Here is an 8,028-nt window from a genome sequence, read left to right on the forward strand (position 1 = left end):
GCCTGTAAAAGTGTTCCGCAGTGCAGGAAAACGAATAAGAAGGATCAGAATGCTTTGATGTGCATGTTGGGAGTATTTAATTGTGTAAGCATGGTATAATGAAGCAGTCCAGCTTGCAGGTGATTCATCATTGTACTACTGGAGTTGTCAGCATCAGGTTCTTGAGAACTGATGTTATTTCTCCTTGCTTTGGCTATTTGCACAGGCACTGAAAACTACAGAGAGACAAGGAAATCTTCAGTAATTCCATTCACCTCTGTTCCTAAAGAAACAGTTAGACATGTGTCTGGTGACACTAGGCCAAAACAAAACAGGAAAGTTCATTTACAGAACAAATCAAATTAAAAACAGTATAGATAGTAGTGTGTATCTGGTTCTCCAGGTGGGCTCTTGTGTATAAGTTACTGGGTGTATTCAAATGGATGTGGCAATATGAATTCTCAAGGAAGGAAGAAATCCAGAATTTCTCCAACTAATTTAGATTTGACTAAGAATTCTATGGAAAGGGAGAAAAGTCTCTGAACAAAGAGCTTTCTGCAGTGTCTTTGGCATGGGCTTCTTTTCTCCTTTACTGCTAAAGAAAAGTGGATCTGCTCCCACTAAATCTGTGAAAAACTAAATAAAATGGCATTCACTTTAGTTACTGTTTTCCTTAAGGTCTTTATCAGCATAGAAAGCTAGTACTTAGCATGCTTCCAGCAAGGGGTTTTTCTTATGGTGGAGGGGAAAGGTCTTCTAATATTATTCTGTGACCTTCATCACTATATCAGAGTACCTCAGAAGTTCTAGGATTTATCCTACTCATGCCTTTAAGGTAGGGAAGTAATACAATTCATATTTTCGGTGGGAACCGAGGTACAGAGAGACTAAGCAAGGTGCCTAGCATTGCAAGGGAGGTCTGATGTGGGAAAGAATTGAATCCAGGTGTCTCAGTCCTAGGCTTAACATCCTGATAGCCAGGCTATTGTTCCTCTTCATCAGCTATAAGGACAGATATGGAGGAAAAACAGATTAATCCATAGAGAGTAACGTCACGTGATTCTCATTGGAACATATAAATACATTGACTAACTCCCAGAAAATTAAACTATTGCTCAGTCTTTTTTGCACATAAATGAATCTTTCAAGATGTGAAGATTGCAGAATTTCTGTTCTTTATGCACTCTTAATTTTCTCCGTCTTATGCCCATCAGATTCATGTGCATTCCATGTATGTGCCAATCAACAAACTGAAGAGAACAGCTGTTGGAGAAAAATGATAGTGTGCAAGGCTGTGAAAGTATGGGTAAGTATTATACTTATCTGTCCCTTGTTTTCTGACCATTTAACTCAGTCACAGAAAGAATTAAACTTTCATTCAACTATACTGAGCACCAAACTATTACTACCATGATGGAGAACTAGGAACTGAAGCTTCTCTCTAGAACAGCCTGACCTAACCATTTGTTCTAATCAAAATAAATGCTGCTTTAAGCAATTATGAAGTATCTATCTATTGCTGTCATCTTACCCATATATTACAGTGTGTGCGCAGTTTCCAGAATAGTAACTATAGAAATAACATTATTGAGCAATAGTCTCTAGAAAGATTGGCAATGCTTTCATTCTTAAACATTTTGCATTCATTTTTTAACGATGTATATCCCTTGACATGTGCTTTCCTATAATCCTATGAAGTTCCTAGTCCACAACTGGAAGGGACCTGACAAGGTCATCTAGTGTAGCCCCCTGCTCAAGGCAGGATTGTCCCCAACTAAACTATTCTAGCCAAGTGTCCATCTAACTTGTTTTTAAAACATTGCAAGGATGTTATCTGCAACTCCACCCAACTTGGTGTTATCTGCAACTCCACCCAACTTGGTGTCATCTGCAGATTTGTAGAGTGTGTACTTGATCCCCTTGTCCAAATCATTAATGAAGATAAAGCAATACTGGACTGAGGGCAGACCCCTAGGGAACCCTACTTGATACCTTCTCCCAGCTAGACATTGAGCCACTTATGACTACTTGTTGAGTACAATGATTCAACCAGTTATGTGTCCACCTTACAGGACTTTAATCTAGTCTGTATTTCCTTAGCTTGTTAATGGAAATGTGATGGGAGACTGTCAACAGCCTTCCTACGGTTGAGGATTATCCTGTGATGGGGTTCTCTCAGCAGGGTGGGGGTCTTTCCAAACATTGTCCTGCTGCGCCCACCTGCCTTGCCTTTGATGCAACTGATATGTTGTTTCCAAGGCAGGAGGCTGCCCATTTAATGCCCAATGCCAAGGGCATAATACATAGCTCCGACCTTCCCTTTACTATGTCCCGTGCCTCCCAGATAGCATCCAAATCACTACAGGCAGTCCTCAGACTTACAACACAATTGGTTCCTGAAAACTGCATCTTAAGTAGAAACATGCAACTTGGAACCAATTTTCTTATAGGAACAATGTTATAAATGGGGGAGTGGTTGCTTTATTATGGTCGACACGGCTGTGTCCAGCTGGTAAGTCTGTTGTGGTGTGGGGGAGGATGGAGGGAAGGGGTGTGGGGGCAAAGATAAGTGCGTCTGCAGCAAGAGAGGGATTGGGGCTGGGACAAGCTGCCACACCAGCAGCTCCCAGACTGGCAGCATGCAGTGGCACAAGCCGCCCCACCCCCTCCCTGGGCAGTGCTTACCCCAGCCTGGTTCCCAGTCCCAATCCCTCCCTTGCTGTAGGGTCATTGATCTGCCCCGACCCCACGCCCCTTCCCTCCCCACCACAATAGAGTTACCAGCTAGACAAAGCTGTGTTGACCATAATAAAGATGAAACTGGCATGGGAACCTTGAAACGGTGTCAATTTACAAGTGTCATAAATGCCATCTCGTAACTTGAAAAGTTGTAAGTCAAGGACTGCCTATACCCCACTCCCTAACTCTAGCCATACTCATACTGAGCCCCTTGCCCCTCACACACTCAGGGCCACTTGCCCCACTCTGGAACCCCTTGGTCCCACCAGCCTCTTTGCTGGGTGCTTTTTTTGTCAGGTTATGCTCCCCTAGCCTTTCTCCTCTGCAGCATACCCACAAGGCAGGGAGGGGTGAGGTTTTATGACACCTTTCACTAGGGAGGCACAGGTGTGGCATTTCCCAAAGAATGCCACAGGCAGCCCCACCACACCATCCTCCTCAGCAGGGTGTAGTCATTCCCTAGAACCTCTTCCATCCCCATAGTTCCTACCCTTGATATTTTGGGAGCAGCTCCAGCTGGCAATGTTCTCTCTCTGGCTTTCTCTAGCAACTGTGAGCTTAGCTCTGAGGGCCCACATATGTTGAGGCTGCTTAGCCAAATCCTCCAATCCAGGAGCCCTCCCTCAGTCATATGACTGCCTCACTAGGCTGCACCACACCTGCTGCCTGCCCCACAGTCTGCTTAAGCCTCTTAAAGTGGCAGGCACGAAAGGTGCTGGGCCACACATCTACTGCTCTCATTCCATCCACATGCCTGTCACCTTTACTATAGAAGGAAATAAGGTTGGTTAGGCATGATGTGCTCTTGGTGAATCTGTGCTGGCTGTCCTGATCACTTTGTTCTACTCTAGGTGCCCCCCCCAACAGATTCCTTAAGGACCTACTCCACGATCTTTCCAGGTATTAATTTAATTTTTGCCTCATGCAAGGACTGAAGATATTCATAAAGTTAAGATATAAAACTAGGAGGTAAAAAACACTGGATTCAGTTCTTAGTTCTACTGCAGCCTTCTGGTGTGACCTTAAATAAATCATCTAACCTCACTGTGCCTTGGTTTCTCCATTTTTAGAATGAAGATATGCTTTTCTTGCGTATGTACTTGGCTTTACAGAGCTAGGATGCAAACAAGTCCCATGAACCAGGACCTAAATAAGCACAGTCTACAAAGCTATTCCCACAAGAGAAGAAAGGGGCTTACAGTGGCTGTAAGAGCACAGAAGATAAATAGTTTTCCTATGTTTTTTTTCTTTTGTCCAAGCATAAGAATTTCCACAGTTACCTCAGGGTGACTAAGCTTGTGCTCTGCAACAGTAGTACTCTCCTGGCACCACTTATCCCAGTAACAGTTTGAAATGTTTGTATTTTAAACTGCTAATACCAGTGCTGCTTTCAAGACTCAGGCATTCAGAAACATAGACATGTTGGTGCCAAAAGAGAACAAATCTCACTCCTTTGCAGGAGGCATATCTATAACCCTCTTCATACTGCAGTGTGGCATGCAGACCTGAAAGGGGAAACTCCCTCAGTCACACACAACTTATTTTTCATTCTTTCTTCCTTGCTCAGGCCCTTCTTCTGTCTCCCTCCTTGACAGAGACATAGGTTAGTATTTTGTATTTTCTTGACACAGTCAGCATTATTGATATGGGGACCCAAATTTTAGCAGTATTTTCAGTTACCTGTCCAATAAAAAAATTAAAAGGATCTGGAGGAAGGAGGGAGACATTCTGCATGCAATGTGTGCTTTTTTACTAGTATGTTCTTACCTTTGTCATGGTATATTTCAGTCCTGAAATAAAGAAACCACATAACTGACTAGAAGAGGGGCTGATGACCTCTTTCAGATTATGGACTGGAACACCCTGGTCACAGTCCATTGCATACAGGGTGGTTTTAGCAGTGTATCCATGGTATGGGTTGTTGGGAGGATCAAGCTTTTTCTGCACCCCTGCTGGAGCCTCAAAGCTAAGATCTATACCCCTAGCACTGCTCCTTCTCCCAGCCCCTCCTTCCCCAGCTGTAGTGCAAGCGCAGCTCAAAGCTGAAGGGGAGCTGTGCCGGGGCTGGTGGTCTGGAAGCAGCTTCCATGCTGCTGCCACTTCTCCCTACCCCACCTCCCCACCCTCCACTTCCCCTCACTCCAGCCAGATCAGCCCTGGTGCATCTCTGTTCTGGGTGGAAGTTGTATTTGCACCACAGTCTTGGGGAAGGAGAGGGGGCAGGTAGCAGCAGGGGCACAGCTCCCTAGCCTTGGTGCTGCTTTCCTACAGCTGAAAGCTTCACCTGTGCCACGTCCTTGGTGGAAGGGGGGCTGAGAGAAGTGGCTGAAGCATAAGGACAGCAGTTGGCTTCATAGCCCTGATGCAGCTTCTCACTGTTCAGCCCCATTATGGGCACAGGCCCAGGCACAGCTCCATGGACTGGATCCAGTGTTTCAGTGAGCTGGATTCAGCCTGCAGGCCATACGTTGCTGACCACTGGACTACAATATTTTCAGTAATGTAACATTTGTTGCTGGATGCAATTCTGGATGAACAAATGAGTTCAATTCAACATTTCTTAATATTTCCTTACTCAGCCTCAGGACTCTTACAACTAGACCTTCCAGAGCTTTAGGGCAAGAACATTTCAGTTTGTCACCTGCTAGTTTTGCAGGTTGGAATTGAGTTTTAAGAATACACAGTTCTAATCAGTTTAAATTTTATATCATACTGTTTCCTAAATATTTCCTCCTGTTTTTCCTTTTGTGTTTCTAGACCTATTCCTGACATTCTGGAGGGAGACTGTCCTGTTGCTATTTCCTGTTAACTGCTCTTAGGTTTTGAAGTATGGATGCTCTTCTTATCGCAAAGAAAATTCTTTTCCTTATCTTCGTGGAGCTGAATGAGGGAAGACTTCTTCGTTTCCTGTTTCAACTCTTTATCTCAACATTTAATTCATGGATCCTGTACCAGCTGGCTTCCCCACTGATGGCACCCAGCCAGCATCTTGCTGCACCTCAAACGCAGGGCAATTGAAATTAGCATTTGTTTCCATGAGAGTTGTCTTCTGTGCCAGCTTTTCACTTTGTTTTGCATTATGTTTCACAGCTGAGAAATGATTTTCGTAAGTAAATGCACACGGAAGCCAGTCTTCTTGACTGGTATCTCTTTTTGTCTTAGGAAGGTAACTTTTCCCACTGTGCCCTACTGGGGATCCTAAAAATGGATAAAGTGTCTGCACATGTTGCTTTGCCAGCCTGTTTCAACATGTATGAAAAGTTGCAGCAGGAAAACCAGGATACACTTTCCATCCTGAAGCATGGGGAAAAAAAAATCCTGGAAATTCCATAATGGGAATTTTTTAACCGAGAACAAAGGCCTGACTTTGTAGATAGGCATCTTGATGTAACCTCATGTAAAGCAGCTAATGCACAGGAACAAATACAAAGTCACCTTGTCCATTATTTATTTCTGAGAGCAGAAATATAGCTGCATGTGTGAATCCATGTAAGTGCTGGATATGAAGAGCTTTCACTGGGATAAGAAAGTGAAAAGCTACTTCTCATTTCTAGCAAGCCCCTTCCCAAGGAAGGTGAAGTTTCAATGACCTGTAGTACTAAAGAAGATCCTGTAGAGATGGGATCTACATCATTTTCCCAGTTTTCTCCAGAAGCTTTAGTGGAAAAGGAACAAAAACAAGAGTTGGACAGAACTGATCTCTTTATTAAAGGAACTGACCTCTGGTGGGATGAGAGGCCAGAAGTGTAAAGCCCCAACTCATTAGCTTCTTGGTGCCATTTCAGTTCTTCATACTGCTGATGGAGTTGGGTATTAACTCTTCTGTGGCTATTGGAGAACTGGGACTGCCACATTCATGGGTGGAGGTTGAAAGCAGTCTGATGGGAAGAACTTGCAGCCACTTGGAGGAACAAGTCAGAGAGAACAAAAATGCTGAGGAATGGCTTTTTAGGCTCCTCCTATCTTTCCCAAACCAGGAGAAGATCATAGTTCTTACATGTTTACAAAAAGTTATTTGTTTCCATCACTTGTGATTATACAGAATGTTTTCCTTCCTCTTGAGAGAGGAGTATATATCATTTAGTTGCTTCTAGTTTCTCTCTGTAGTCAGTGAGGTTTCTTGGTGGAAAGACCAGAATTTGGTTCTCTTCTTTTCTTCCATTTGTATCTGGAGCTCTTGTTAGTGCACCTTATTCCAAGCTTATATTAATGTGAATTTAGCAAATGTGACTTTTTAAAAAAATTATATTTTAAAAATCTGGAACAAAATGGATTTAGGTTTTGTTTATGTTTGATTTTTTTTTTTGTTCTTTGTTTAGAAAACTGCTGGATAGAGCCAGAAAGCCTGAAAATGGCTGGAAAAAAACAACAGCTGAAATCCTTATGTTTTGATGATAGGTAGCAAAAGTAGCATTTTTATAGCTGGTACAGGAAGGAGAGGGAGGAAAGGAGAATATCATAAGATGTTGTTTCTGATATTTAAATGAGTAATGGAATTTAAAGGGAAACAATTTCCAGAGCAGAACAAACCCTTGTATGTGTACTGCTCCTAATCTTCTCTCTTGGGAATTGAGTTGTGTAGGAAACTTGCATTGTGACAATAAGGTTTAATTATAGGTTTAATAATTTTTGTGTTTGCCTAGAGAGAAGATCAGGTTTACAGGGTAAGGAATGGCTAGCAGAATACTCCATATTGAAAATAATACCAAATGTAATGTAGCAGACCATGAGCACCAATGTACCATGAGCTGTGTTTATCTTCACTTGGAGAAATTGTCATATTAGTCATGGCTAGTGAATTAGCCAGGTTGAGCTGGCTTCCTTTAAGGATGCTGTAGTGGAATGGAATATGGATGTTCTAGGGTTAAAGACAACTGGAAAAAAAGCCCACTTCACTGCCTTCTGTGGAAGACAACTGGATTTTGCATTGACTTCAGTAGAGGCAGGATCAGCCTCTTAGTGAGGGGGAAGTACCTGCTATCGATATTACAGTGTTTCATGCGATTAGAAGGTATATGATATGGCAAATGTATGTTTAAGTGTGTGGATTTTCTTCTCTTCCCTAACCGCATTCATTATCCATCTGACATATCTAGAAGCTGTTCCTAGCACTGCGTGACAGCATATCGCTTTGGGGATGGGAGTGTGTCTTTGTATCCCGTTTATTGTTAAAAATGGAATGTGGCTGTGAAGAAGGTGGACATATTTAAAGCTCATTGGTGCCACACTTTGTAGGAGTAACCTTGGCTAAGCATTGTATAGTTCTGCATTATACTGAAAAATTGAAATGTTGACTTTGCCTCCCCCCCC

At 42.8% G+C, this 8,028-nt stretch overlaps 1 long non-coding RNA gene across 1 annotated transcript; it reads left to right on the forward strand.

Moving 5' to 3' along the window:
* Window positions 1–1,172: 1,172 nt before the first annotated feature.
* Window positions 1,173–6,148, forward strand: LOC106722247. Its single transcript, XR_001358094.2, has 4 exons — window positions 1,173–1,285; window positions 3,570–3,618; window positions 4,286–4,321; window positions 5,476–6,148. It is a non-coding gene; the product is annotated as an uncharacterized LOC106722247 (long non-coding RNA).
* The last annotated feature ends 1,880 nt before the right edge of the window (window positions 6,149–8,028 follow it).

Source organism: Alligator sinensis, unplaced genomic scaffold, assembly GCF_000455745.1.
Source record: "Alligator sinensis unplaced genomic scaffold, ASM45574v1 scaffold108_1, whole genome shotgun sequence".
In the NCBI taxonomy this organism is placed as follows: domain Eukaryota; kingdom Metazoa; phylum Chordata; order Crocodylia; family Alligatoridae; genus Alligator; species Alligator sinensis.